The 14448-nt window shown below is 42.7% G+C and overlaps 1 protein-coding gene across 2 annotated transcripts in view; it reads right to left on the bottom strand.

The window, feature by feature from the left end:
- Positions 1-10751, bottom strand: part of LOC147029997 (WAS/WASL-interacting protein family member 1-like) — an 88630-nt gene extending 77879 nt beyond the window's left edge. Inside the window, exon 1 of one of the 2 annotated variants that reach the window (XM_085873601.1) lies at positions 10516-10751. The gene's annotated coding sequence lies outside the window, so the exon portion shown is untranslated. Of the gene's footprint in view, positions 1-4693; positions 4740-10515 lie in introns of those variants that run through there. The other variant, XM_085873602.1, reaches the window with a different exon arrangement.
- Positions 10752-14448: the final 3697 nt, after the last annotated feature.

Raw genomic sequence — 14448 nt, 5'->3', positions numbered from 1 at the left:
CATCTTGGGCAGAATCTGCAGTACAGCCATTTGAGGTGAGCGATGGGATTGGAGGGTGAGCATATACAAGACACAGACTTCACAAGGTGCCACCATGACTTGGAGGAAGGAGACTGTCCGGGAAGTTATGCCTTGATTGGCAAGATGTTGCTTTCTGGCTTGCCTCAGGATGGATAAACACTTGTTGCAAGCCTTACGGAATGAATTCAGGTTACCATCAATTGGATTCGATTTCCAAGCTGAGAAAGCAAGTTGCTCCATTGCAACTGCCTCCCCACATGACTCAGTGTACAGGGTTAGGGGGATGGATAGGAAAGTCAAAGACGGAATGAAGTAATCTAGTGTCTGAGAGAAAGCAGACCAAGCAGATTTTTGTGAAAGTATTCCCATGCGGAATCAATACAAGTTGGTGTGGAGATTGTTGTCCAATCTTTTTATGAGAAGGCAAATTGAAGACCCTGCCAGTTGGCCTCTGCAAACTGCCATATCCTATGTTAAGCTTGCTCCCTTATAATAGCTAGATATGGACCTGGACAAAAAAGTAATCATAAGAGCCAATGGGTGGCAGAAAGGGAAGAAGAGAGCTTTGATGGAAAGTTAATCATGACCAGGTCAAGGAGGGAGGATGTACCAGCAGGAGAAATTCAGGTTGGGAGGTCCAAGTTTCAAGTTTTAGTTCATTTTCAAATTTCAAGCAATGGTTTTCATTTTAGACAGTAAAACGAATGTTTCCACTTCTACCTATCGACCATTCTATCTGATGAAAATTCCAGTGGCCATTGCAGCTGTTGCTTCTTCTTTCTCCTCGCTCCGTCCACATTCACCATGAAAACACATTCGCAATGGCAGAGGCCCGATGCAGGCAGGACGATGCTTGCATATTGGAGACTTAGAAAAAGGAAGTCGCTTTGGTTTCTGCTATTCCTCGAGCTTGTTTCTCTCTAACATCAGCCAAACTCTTTATGTTCTTTTTTAATCACACTCCCTCCCTCCTGAACCCAGGCAATGGCCATGTGGCTTTGGCTTCTTGCTGTCGAATGTGCGGATTTTCGGGTTGTACACAAGCATTCAGAAGATGATGTTATCACGGAGACGTAATCATTCAATTTGATTCAAAGAAGAAGAAATATGGTGGACTCCCGCGTCTGTGTAAATGAAGAGATTTCTCTGCGCTCGCAAGCCAGGACCATCGTCTGTAGAGTAGTGGCTGTCTCGAACCTCTTTTGTTGTTACTCTAACCTGCAAATTGTTGAAAAGGATGGATACAGCAGGATACTGTCCTTTATCAGTCCTTCTCTTTCCAAACCCTCGATATTCCACGAGCCTTGGTTAACAACAGAGACAGTTGGGGCCATGTGGACCCGTCCCCAACCAGGATCATTACCAATCATGGAGGGCGTCGCCAGTGAGGTCGTCAAACATAACTACACTGAGGGATCTCTGGAGATAGTTTGATGAGGAATGACCGTGCCATTGGAATTTTTTCATTAAAAAGTGCATTGTAGATCGAGAGCCTCACAGGCAGCGCCTCAATTTGCCCTTTCATCTCAACTCACCCCAACCTTCTTGCATTCGTTTTCTTTCTTTGCTGATACAAGCAAGTGGCCCATGCCTGCGTGGTAGTCTCACTTGCGTAGTGATGGAGGCTCCTCTTTTGTTCTAGGGTTTATAATACTGTATTCTCATATCACAGTCACAGGCATGTTAATCAATCGATGCATTTTAATATCTTCAAAATTTTTTTCATGTTAGTCACATTTTTATTTATATCTAAACATTATATATATATATATATATATATATATATATATATATATATATATATATATATATATATATATGTTGTGCAATTTCAAGTCACTGACACATTTTCGTCAATGAAAATCCCTTTTCCGGTTTCAATCACGATGTGGAAGCCAGAATCAACAAGCAACACCAGTCCAACGGGTTGGTATGAGGTGTACGGGGGCCTGCACCGTCTCCATCTATCTCTTTCTGTCCTCATTGTACTCACCAATCACACAGCTCTCCCTTCCACATTGGATGCATGGCACCGGTCCACTGTGGAGTCAAGTCACTGCTAAGGTTCCCAAGGTGGGGATGTTGCTTTGAGGATAATTTGGGAATGTATACACACTGTGATTAATTGTTGTACACATATGCCACTTGATCGTTTTATCCCCTTGTAAATACTTGCATTTTGATTACTGCCACTAAAAATCATTTCCTCAAAAAACAGCACCCTGATATATTCTGTCTGTTCTGATGGTGGCAAGAGACTGCTGAGGTGTTTGACCAGCTTTTATTGGTTATCCAAGTTAGATCTCGAGGCGATTATGCAACGTTGGTTCCGTTCAACCGACTAAGGCCTGTTGAATGACTGCCGGCATGGTACACGCTCACACTCGGGCTTTTATGTCTGGTAACACGACTCTGGGCATGGGATCCCAAGGGAAGTTCTGGGGTGATTGACGATCGTGGTCTCTTAAAGACATGATGCCCTCTTGGAGTTATGCAGAGGCAACGTCTGTGTCACAGTATAGAAACAAAGCCTCTAATCAAAGCTTCCAGAGGGATAACTATCCAATGAAGAACAGCGGTAGGAAAGCAAACTTTGAAGAAACCGTGTGAAAGCCCAATTAAATCAGTGCACACCTAATGCAACCCACTTGTCCCCCTTTAAAACAATCCTTTGCTACAACGCAGAGAGACACGAGAACCAGCAAAGCGATGGCATGACGCATGTGCAACACGAACAAAGCATGTTTGGGAATTTATGACAGCACTGTCACTTATTATGGTTTCTTATTAAATGAGACCATCCAAAAGCATCTGTAATCTATTTAAAATCCACCAGTACATTTGAACCAAATGCCTGAGGTTTTGGCAATTATGATTCAGAAAAAAGAAAAATGCAAAAGCACAAAAAAAAAAAAAAGCAGAAATTGCGATCGTGTCCTAATGCGATGTCGATATCTCCCCAGGAAATGCAAGAAACAAAACATGCTGTCATAGCAGTATTATACAAAAATGAGGGCTGAAACTTCCATTTTCCATTAATCTCTGACAATCGTGTTCAGTAAACACCATAAAATCTAATCTCATAAAGAACGGGCACAAATGAGCAGATGGGGAACTTAATGACCTTTACTGCGTTAGCAATCTCAAATAAAGAGGCCGTGACAAGCTTTGGAAACGTTTGAACAACAATAATTTTCATTGAAGGACCACAAGACCACACACACAAACATGACCAATCCCCCGCCCCAAACCCACATATTTATAAACAACCTGGTTGTACCTCCCCCATGTACGCACACATACAGGACCACTCGTACACGCGACGGAACAACAAACACACACAATTTTACATGGATGATTTAAACTCTTTGCACCTAACGATGAAAAATTGGCAGAACAACTGAAACTAGAACGGGCACTCATAGAGCGCATACCTTCGCCGCCACTACTTTTTTGTTCTTGGTATGAGTGTGGGGAACTGGTTTCATATGACATGTCTTATGACACAAACCACATATCTATAATGTCATGACCCCCCCCCGACTTCGGGGGCTACGGACTAAACAACAATCAACTCACGTCGTTTTGGCGAGTCTTCACTCGCAAGCTCGGTGAATACAACGTTTCAACAAGAGAAGGTAATCTCGTTTGATGCTGGTTTCATGCAAATCGAATAAGAATTGACTGAGTTATGCCGAAAACCGCATATTTTTCAAGGGCGTGACCCCCCCCCCGACATTTTACCCCAACCAGTGACATGTGTTATGACGTCATTGTGTCACAAGATTGGGCATTAAATTCTGAACATTTTGGTGCTGGGTTCATGTAAAGCGGACAAGAATTGACCGCGTTATGACAAAAACCGCATATTTTTCAAGGTCGTGACCCCCCTGACCTTTGACCCCGAACCGGTAACAAGAGTATGGGCGTCATCTTGTCATATTGCATATCACAAGATGAGGTGTTGAATTCTGAACATTTTGGTGTTAGTTGCATGCAAATTGAATAAAAATTGACCGTGTTATCGTAAAAAGACAATTTTGACCTTTTCGTGACCTTGACCTTTGACCCGAACGATCCCAAAATCTAATCGAATGCTTCCTGGCTAATAACCAATCATCCCACCAAATTTCATGCAATTCGGTTTAATACTTTTTGAGTTATACGAATCACAAGATTACAAATAAATAAATAAATAAATACACGCCGACCAAAACATAACCTTTCGCAGAATGCAAAGGTAATTAGTTAAATGGTACTCTGATGACATCCAAATGGAATTTGGCCGAGAAAAGTGTACCAAGTGCACATGTGTGAAAGGTAGACCAACAAAAAAAAAAGTCAACATAAAAATAAACCTAAATACAACAACACAGGAGCTCGATAATGAAGCATCTTACAAATACCATGGAGTTGAAAAGAACCACCAAATATATCATAAAAAAACGCAACACGATTACCAAAGAATACCTGCATAGAACAGGGGGAAAAAAAGAATACCCCAAGGAACAAAATCAAAGCCATAAACCAACTCGCAGTACTAGTGTTCCAATACAGCTGTGGAATAGTAAATTGGACACAAGCAGATATCAGAAAACAATATATCAAAACAAGGAAACTCCTTACTATCCACACAATGTTTTATAAAAATCAGAGTATCCCGAAAATGTACCTGCCGAGGAAAAAAGGAGGTGGCAGCCGAATGGAACTCAATCAAGTGCACAGAGAAGAGAGACTGTTGGATTAGCAGAGTACATGAAAAGTTCAACAGACCAATGAGTACAATTTGTACACAAGCATAAACAAAACAAACTAGAAAAGGTATCTCTCACTCACCTTGCAAAAAACTTCCAAAAACAGGTGCGAATAGAACATGTCAAACACCAAACCGAAACAGAAACAAAACACAGCCCCAACGATTGAAAAAAACAAAATAACAAAAGAAAAAATACAAGACAAAATATCAACAGATATATATAGTGACAACTGTGAGAGAGAAAAAAATAATAATAAAAAACAGAGCAAGGAAATATTGAAAAATAATAATAATAAATTAATTAATTGATTTAGAAAAAATAAATAAATAAAAGAGTTGGACAGATTGGGCATAGACAAAGAACATCACTGGAATGGCTATGAAGAGGTCAGCTCAATTGGGATGGAGAATGAATCATGATAAATGCCCAAGACCAAGGACGAAGCCTGGTGTTGGTTTAGTGGTTTGGGTAGCGGCTTGGGATCCAAGGGTTCTGAGTTCAAGCCCCGTTGGCTGCTGAATTAATACACACCAGAGGGTTGACTCAGCCTGTCATCTTTCCGAGGTCGGCAAATTGAGTATCAGCTTGCTGGGATAATTGAGCCATTCGAGTATCCTGCGTCGGAGTGGCGACCTGTCCAGGATTGTGCCCAATAGCCCAGGAAACTGCTTCGGCAGCACCGACACTCTCTGTAGAGAGTATGGTTCCAATTATTATTATTATTAAGACCAAGGGCACTAAACAAATGGCTTGAAAAAAAACAACATGGCAGGGCTGATCCAATTGGACAGGTGTGGATTTTGCAAGGTAGAAACAGAAAGCACGAGTCACCTCCTATCGGGAAGTAAAAATACTCATGTCAGAACAGCTGTACACACAAAGGCACAACAATATATGTTGAGTAATTCACTGGCACATCTGCAGAAATTTCAATATCTCAGTTCCACAACACTCATGGAAACATGAACCAAAAGTAATAATTGAAAAGAAGGACAGAATGCTCACATACGACCTGATGATCCCATTCAACGTGAACATAGAAAACAGAGCACACTGCAACTGGACATAATACTCAGATACAAAAAGGAAAAGAAGGCATTGCTAAATGAGGTTTCAGGACCCAGTGATCTTGGACCAAATAATACAGAAATCAAGAAAATGACCAAATAACAAGACCTCAAGAATGAAGTCAAAATATCCTGGAAGTTGAAGAGCACCAAAATTGTACCAGTGATCATTGGAGCAATGGGAATGATAAAGAAGAACTTCACAAAGATCCTACAAACCATCGTTGGGAACATTACCACAAACAGACTACAGTTGGAGGCTGCACAGGGTTCAGTGACGATCCTGAAAAAAGAACCTTCGGAACAAAACTCAGCCCATGAATAATGATCCTTTACCGAAATGAAAAGGGATACTTCGAGTCCTGGGAGGGCTCCGTTTCACATTCTGAAACCCAAATTATGCCGCTAACAATCAACGACACACATACACAATCAAGAATGAACATAAAAAAAAACAAAGCATTTTGACTGGATATAGTATTAAGGTATAAAAAAAAAGAAAAACAGCATTGCAAATTGAATTGTCTCATCAGCCAAGTGTTGGCCTGAACAACAAATAAATCAAGAAAATGACCAAACACCAAGACCTTAAATATGAAGTGAAAAGATCCTGGAAGCTGAAGAGCATCTAAACTTTGCCAGGGATAATTGGAGCAATGAGAATGATGAAGAACTCGAAGGTGATCTTAGAAACCATCCCTGGGAATATGAATACAAACAAACTGCAGTTGGAAGCTGTCCGGTGCTCAGTAACGATCCTCAAAAGAGGCCTGGGAACAAAACTTTGAAAACACCAAAACTTCACAGCTTGGTCCATGAATTGTGACCCCTATCACTGAAACGGAAGTGGATTTTTCGTGACCTGGGAGGAACTTGTTCCACCTTCTTAAACCCACATATTATGGAGATAACCAACACACACACATACTAACACACATACACTAGCACACACATACAAACACACACTAACACACAAAACACACTACACAAACACACTAACACACACAACACACTAACACACACAACACACTAACACACACAACACACTAACACACTACACATGCACACACGGATTGTGGACGTATTCGGATGAAATTTGGTGGGCAAGTTGGGTGTGTGTTAGTGTGTGTGTTTAGTGTGTGTGTATTGTGTAGTGTGTGTGTGTGTAGTGTGTATATGTGTGTTTGTGTGTGCAGAGTGTGTAGTGTTAGTGTATGTAGTGTTAGTGTGTGTGTGTGTGTTAGTGTGTAGTGTTAGTGTGTATTGTTAGTGTGTATTGTTAGTGTGTGTGTGTAGTGTGTTGGTGTGTAGTGTTAGTGTGTGTGTGTAGTGTGTGTGTGTAGTGCGTAGAGTGTGTAGTGTTAGTGTGTGTGCGTTAGTGTGTAGTGTGTGTTAGTGTGTTAGTGTGTAGTGTTAGTGTGTGTGTGTGTTCGTGTGTAGTGTGTGGTGCGAGTGTGTAGCGCGAGTGTGTTAGTGTGTGTGTAGTGTGTTGAGTGTGTTGTGTTAGTGTGTGTGTGTGTGTGTAGTATGTAGAGTGTGTAGTGTTATTGTGTGTGTGTAGTGTGTCATGTGTGTTATAGTTTATGTGTGTAGAGTGTGTAATGTTAGTGTGTGTGTGTTAGTATGTGTAGTGTTAGTGCGTGTATGTGTTAGTGTGTGTGTAGTGTGTAGTGTTAGTGTGTTGTGTGTGTTATAGTTTAGGTGTGTAGAGTGTGTAGTGTTAGTGTGTGTAGTGATAGTGTGTGTTAGTGTGTGTGTGTGTGTGTGTGTGTGTGTGTGTGTGTGTGTGTGTGTGTGTGTGTGTAGTATGTAGAGTTTGTAGTGTTAGTGTGTGTGTAGTGTGTGTGTAGTATGTAGAGTGTGTAGTGTTAGTGTGTGTGTGTGGTATGTAGAGTTTGTAGTGTTAGTGTGTGTGTAGTATGTAGAGTGTGTAGTGTTAGTGTGTGTGTAGCGTGTAGTGTATGTGTGTAGTGTGTGTGTAGTGCGAGTGTGTGTTAGTGTGTAGTATGTAGTGTTAGTGTGTGTAGTGTGTAGTGTGTAGCGTGTGTAGTGTGTAGTGTGTGTGTTAGTGTGTGTGTAGTGTGTAGTGTGTGTGTAGTGTGTAGAGTGTGTGTGGTGTGTACTGTGTGTAGTGTGTAGTGTGTAGTGTATAGTAGTGTAGTGTATAGTAGTGTAGTGTATAGTGTATAGTGTAGTAGTGTATAGTGTAGTAGTGTATAGTGTGTAGTGTATAGTGTATAGTGTAGTAGTGTATAGTGTAGTAGTGTGTAGTGTGTAGTGTGTAGTGTTAGTGTGTAGTGTGTAGTGTTAGTGTGTGTGTAGTGTTAGTGTGTGTGTAGTGTTAGTGTGTGTGTAGTGTTAGTGTTAGTGAGTGTGTAGTGTTAGTGTGTGTGTAGTGTTAGTGTGTGTGTAGTGTGTAGTGTATAGTGTAGTGTTTAGTGTAGTGTGTAGTGTGTGTGTTAGTGTGTGTGTGTGTGTGTGTGTGTGTGTAGTGTTAGTGTGTGTGTAGTGTTAGTGTGTGTGTAGTGTTAGTGTGTGTGTAGTGTGTAGTGTGTGTGTTAGTGTGTGTGTAGTGTGTAGTGTGTAGTGTGTGTTATAGTTTGTATGTGTTGTGTGTGTGTGTAGTGTGTGTGTGTGTGTAGTGTGTGTAGTGTGTGTAGTGTGTGTGTAGTGTGTGTGTAGTGTGAGTGTGTGCGTTAGTGTGTGTGTAGTGTGTAGCGTGTGTAGCGTGTGTAGTGTGTGTGTAGTGTTAGTGTGTGTAGTGTGTAGCGTGTGTAGTGTGTTGTGTGTGTAGTGTTAGTGTGTGTGTAGTGTTAGTGTGTGTGTAGTGTGTAGCGTGTGTAGTGTGTGTAGTGTGTGTGTTAGTGTGTGTGTAGTGTGCAGCGTGTGTAGTGTGTAGTGTGCAGCGTGTGTAGTGTGTAGTGTTAGTGTGTGTGTAGTGTTAGTGTGTGTGTAGTGTTAGTGTGTGTGTAGTGTTAGTGTGTGTGTAGTGTTAGTGTGTGTGTAGTGTTAGTGTGTGTGTAGTGTTAGTGTGTGTGTAGTGTTAGTGTGTGTGTAGTGTTAGTGTGTGTGTAGTGTTAGTGTGTGTGTAGTGTTAGTGTGTGTGTAGTGTGTGTGTAGTGTGTAGTGTGTGTGTTAGTGTGTGTAGTGTGTAGTGTATAGTGTATCTTAGTGTAGTGTGTAGTGTGTGTGTTAGTGTGCGTGTGTGTGTGTGTGTGTAGTGTTAGTGTGTGTGTAGTGTTAGTGTGTGTGTAGTGTTAGTGTGTGTGTAGTGTGTAGTGTGTGTGTTAGTGTGTGTGTAGTGTGTAGTGTGTAGTGTGTGTTATAGTTTGTATGTGTTGTGTGTGTGTGTAGTGTGTGTGTGTGTGTGTGTAATGTGTGTGTTGGTGTGTGTGTAGTGTGTGTAGTGTGTGTAGTGTGTGTGTAGTGTGAGTGTGTGCGTTAGTGTGTGTGTAGTGTGTAGCGTGTGTAGTGTGTGTAGTGTTAGTGTGTGTAGTGTGTAGCGTGTGTAGTGTGTTGTGTGTGTAGTGTTAGTGTGTGTGTAGTGTTAGTGTGTGTGTCGTGTGTAGCGTGCGTAGTGTGTAGCGTGTGTATTAGTGTGTGTGTAGTGTGCCGCGTGTGCACTGCGTAGTGTTAGTGTGTGTGTAGTGTTAGTGTGTGTGTAGTGTTAGTGTGTGTGTAGTGTTAGTGTGTGTGTAGTGTTAGTGTGTGTGTAGTGTTAGTGTGTGTGTAGTGTTAGTGTGTGTGTAGTGTTAGTGTGTGTGTAGTGTTAGTGTGTGTGTAGTGTGTGTGTAGTGTGTAGTTTGTGTGATAGTGGGCGTGTAGTGTTAGTGTGTGTGTAGTGTGTAGTGTTAGTGTGTGTGTGTGTAGTGCTAGTGTGTGTGTGTGTGTAGTGTTAGTGTGTGTGTAGTGTTAGTGTGTGTGTAGTGTGTGTGTAGTGTGTGTGTGTAGTGTGTAGTGTGTGTGCGGTGTGTAGTGTAGTGTGTGTGTGTGTAGTGCTAGTGGGTGTGTGTGTGTAGTGTTAGTGTAGTGTGTGTGTGTGTGTAGTGTGTGTGTCTACTGTGTGTGTAGTGGAGTGTGTGTGTAGTGTGTGTGTAATGTGTGTGTAGTAGGGTGTGTGTGTAGTGTGTGTGCAGTGTGTGTGTAGTGTGTGTGTAGTGTGTGTAGTGTGTGTGTAGTGTGTGTGTAGTGTGTGTGTAGTGTGTGTGTAGTGTGTGTGTATAGTGTGTGTAGTGTGTGTGTAGTGTGTGTGTAGTGTGTGTGTAGTGTGTGTGTAGTGTGTGTGTAGTGTGTGTGTAGTGTGTGTGTAGTGTGTGTGTAGTGTGTGTGTAGTGTGTGTGTAGTGTGTGTGTAGTGTGTGTGTAGTGTGTGTAGTGTGTAGTGTGTAGTGTGTAGTGTGTAGTGTGTAGTGTGTAGTGTGTAGTGTGTAGCGTGTGTTATAGTTTGTGTGTGTTGTGTGTAAATAAGATGAATAAAAACAGGTGACGTGGGAGAAACTCGACAGCGAACGATGTTCGGACGTCCACTCGAAACATGTTAAACGGAGCTTGTAAAACACGCACATCGACAGAGACGTGTCGATGAGTTTGTTATCGGAGACAAGAAACCATTAAATAAAACCCAAATTGAACGGTTATCCGGTGAATGTAATCTGTATTCCATTTCCTCACCGAAACAACTTGTGTCATCGAGACGAACGATTCGCCTCAACCTGTCGATTCAGTCTCTTGTGGGAAGCAGGAGGTTCCCTGGGAATTGGATTCACCACAGATTATGAAGACAAAGTTCACCGTTTCTGTGGGGATACAGTGCCGACTCGTCGTCCACTCCCCATTAGCTTTGGCCTCGATCGCCCTGCTTCCGCCTTCCCGCTCCGCTGTTCCGCCTTCCTTGAAACGTCACAAGAATACTTCATACACACATATATAATCAGTACGAAATACAACACTCGTTTGGATAACCTCTTTCATTGACATTTACCGTCCAAGAACCGCAAAGACATTCCGACAGTTTTGACGTGATACGGGATTTTCGAAATGACGTAACACTGCTAATGACGTAACACTGCTGAACGAGGCCTTTTGCGCGGACGCTGCGTGTGCGTTTCCAGCTGCTCTGTTCCCCCGGGCGGTTTGAACCTGCCTTTGGCAGCGCGAAATGTGTACGGGGATTCAAATAATATTTTTAACGTAATTTTCAACATTTAAACAAAATGTTGTTCCTGGAAGCAAATCGGACTCTCGAAAATACATGAAGAAATACCAGAAAAATCCGTGGACGGAGATGTCGACTTCCTACGGTTTACTGTTCAATACAAACGATCGGAGGCAGTTACACACACACACACACACACACACACACACACACACACACACACACACACACACACACACACACACACACACACACACACACACACACACACACACACACACACACACACACACACACACACACACACATACACACACACACACACACATACACATACACACTAACACACACACTACACACACATAAACACACACACTACACACACATACACACACACACTACACACACATACACATACACACTAACACACACACTACACACACTACACACACACACTACACTACACTACACACACTACACACACACACACACACACACACACACACACACACACACACACACACACACTACACACACACAAACACACACACACACACACACACATACAAACACACTAACACACACACTACACACACATAAACACACACACTACACACACATACACACACACACTACACACACATACACATACACACTAACACACACACTACACACACTACACACACACACTACACTACACTACACACACTACACACACACACACACACACACACTACACACACACAAACACACACACACGCACACACACACACACATACAAACACACAAACACACACACATACAAACACATACCACTTCCCCACCCTAACCAACATGATTCAGAGTAAATATCACTTTAAAGTACATTTTGTTTTAGTAACCTATCCTGTACATTCACAAGCCCCAGACACGTGCTGCCCATCGGTATTCACAAGTACCCACACCAGGTCCCTACAACTATTTCATTTCGCAGAGGTTCACCCCAGCTTTCTCTCAGATACTTTTCCAACTATTTTCGACTACTTTTCGAACCTTGTTTGCCATTTTAGGGAACAAACCCTGGTTCGCACCAAAAAGACAGTTCACATGCCCCGAATATCAGCATTTCTCAGGGTTTCCGAACATGCGTGCCGAGCATTCCAAGGCAGCTTCCATCATTTAGAAAGTCCCGTATTGGCTACAGAGAGGAATTACATATATTCATTATAAATACACGAACAAAGAATTGGGTTCTAATGTTTATAATATACCGGTATATGTTCCCTTATGGGGTTGGCAGGATGACCGAGAGGTACGCACACTCGCCTCGAAGCTGTCTAACCGAGGTTCGAATCCTGGCCCAGTTATCAAGGGAGGTGCAAAGTGCCCCTCCCTTTATATAGAACGGTTTCTCTGTATGCAACTTGAACACAGGGACTGAAAATTCCTACTGGGAGGGGTTGGGGTCCCCCCCCCCTCCAAAATAGGCATTTGCTTTCTTCTCCAAAACCACACACAATTTTGATGAAACTTGACCACAACCTTCATCACCCATGACAGTCTTGGGGAAAATGCCCCCCTTTATATGGTATGTGCCATGTGGCAAACTATAGAAAAGAAGGGACAATCCATGGCTTGTGGAAAATGCCAAACAATAGAAAATAAGGCATATTCAAAAAATCTCATGTTCATGCTGTACTACCTTTGTGGTGTTCGGAGGAACCAAGTAATGCTCGAGAAAAGTTCATATATAGGGATGCCCTCCATATATAGGTTAAAACCAGTCAGTATGTAAAGTTATTTGTTCCTTGAAAACGAAAAGCCACAAGATAATGTGCATGTGTGTGATTAATTTATTAAAATAATTGGCGTCCCTGTATTTTACGGTTTATTTACGATAGTTTTTTTTTTCTCACTTTCCTCATCCATATGACTGAATGCCTGATCATCATACCAACGAAGCGCTGGATATATTGCAATGCTTATAAACGCCCGGAGACGCCAGCATTTGTGGCTTTATTTCATTTCCGCACATACCATAACCTCGAGAATCTCTTAAACTGAGTCGAATAACAAAATTTAAATCCAGAATTCAATTTTGCAGCAGTTCCGACTGCTGAAAAAAAGTGTTCATCTGTCCAATACCGATATCATTTGACATTTTGGGCATCTCTGGGGGGTGTTTAATATTACAGATCGGCGATTGCTAAACACTTGCCAAGCCTGACATTCCTTATCACCTGTTTCGTTGGAGTGCTTGCTTGAGTGCTTCAGCCACTTGGCCACACTGCAAACCACATTGTCCCCCTGGCTGACCACCTGCCTGTGTTGTGCCCCGCAATGTCGTTCCTTGTTAATGGTTGAAAGAAAGGCAGGAATGGAGGGAAGGAATGTATGGGATGGAGAGAAGGGATGGAGAGAAGGGATGGATGGAAGGGATTAATGGATGAAGGGATAGATGGATGGAGGGAAGGAAAAGATTGGAAATGATGGGATGGAGGGATGCACCAAACTGATTATCCTTTCTTCTCCCACTTTCATCAGTCTTCCCCCCCCCCCTTTCCTCATTCTTCCCTCCTTCGCTCCCATCTTCTCTCTCTCTCACTCCCCTCCATTCCTCCTTCCCTCCCCTCCCCTCTCCACCCTACCTCCCCCCTTCCCTCCCACCTCTCTCTCCTCCCCTCCCCCTCTCTCTCCAACTCCTGCCTCCCACCTCTCTCTCCCCCTCCTTCCTCCCACCTCTTCCCCCTTTCTCACTCCTCCCTCCTCTGTCTCCACCCCTCCACCTCTTCACTCTCCCCTCCTTCCTCTCTCTCTCCCACCCCTTTAATATCCCCAGTCAGCGAAGTGACGGGTTTTATTTGCTAGCCTATAATAATAATAAATGTCATTGTGTGTGTGTGTGTGTGTCCTCCATAACTCCAAAACTATGAAACCTAGCAGCCTGAAACTTTGCATACACCCTAAGGGAACTCCGAGGGAGTGCAAGAATGAAAATTGGTGTTTGGGCTAATTTAAGCATCCTTTTGAAGATAATTCATGGCCTAATTTAATTATCCTTTATCAAGGCTCATCCTTGGTGACCTCACTGTCCCTCGCAGGGGTCTTAATTTGCCTTTTTGTTTGGCCTGCTTCACAATGCCTTGACTTGGAACATGACACAACAGTTTCTTAATGATAGTTTTTTTTCACTTTCCTCACTCATATCATCAAATGCCTGATCATCATCCCGACGAATCCCTGGATACATTCCAATGCTTATAAATGCCCGGAGATACAAGCTCTGATGCCAGGGTGAGACAAATTGTGTGGAGCGTCAAAAACTGCACGTCGATACTCGATAGGGACTTAAAGCCGAGGGTCACCTGTGGAAATGTCACAGACAATCCTCCCCTCAGAAGAGGGGAGTCGTATCTCTTTGAACTGGAGTGACATTGGATTGGTCCACAGCCTTTGTAGCTCCTCATAAA

The sequence above is a fragment of the Eptatretus burgeri genome, chromosome 3 (assembly GCF_056783735.1).
Source record: "Eptatretus burgeri isolate ZD-2024b chromosome 3, Ebu_testis_v1, whole genome shotgun sequence".
Classification (NCBI taxonomy): domain Eukaryota; kingdom Metazoa; phylum Chordata; class Myxini; order Myxiniformes; family Myxinidae; genus Eptatretus; species Eptatretus burgeri.
Note: the sequence above shows the minus strand (reverse complement) of the source record. Positions and strands in the feature narration are given on the sequence as shown.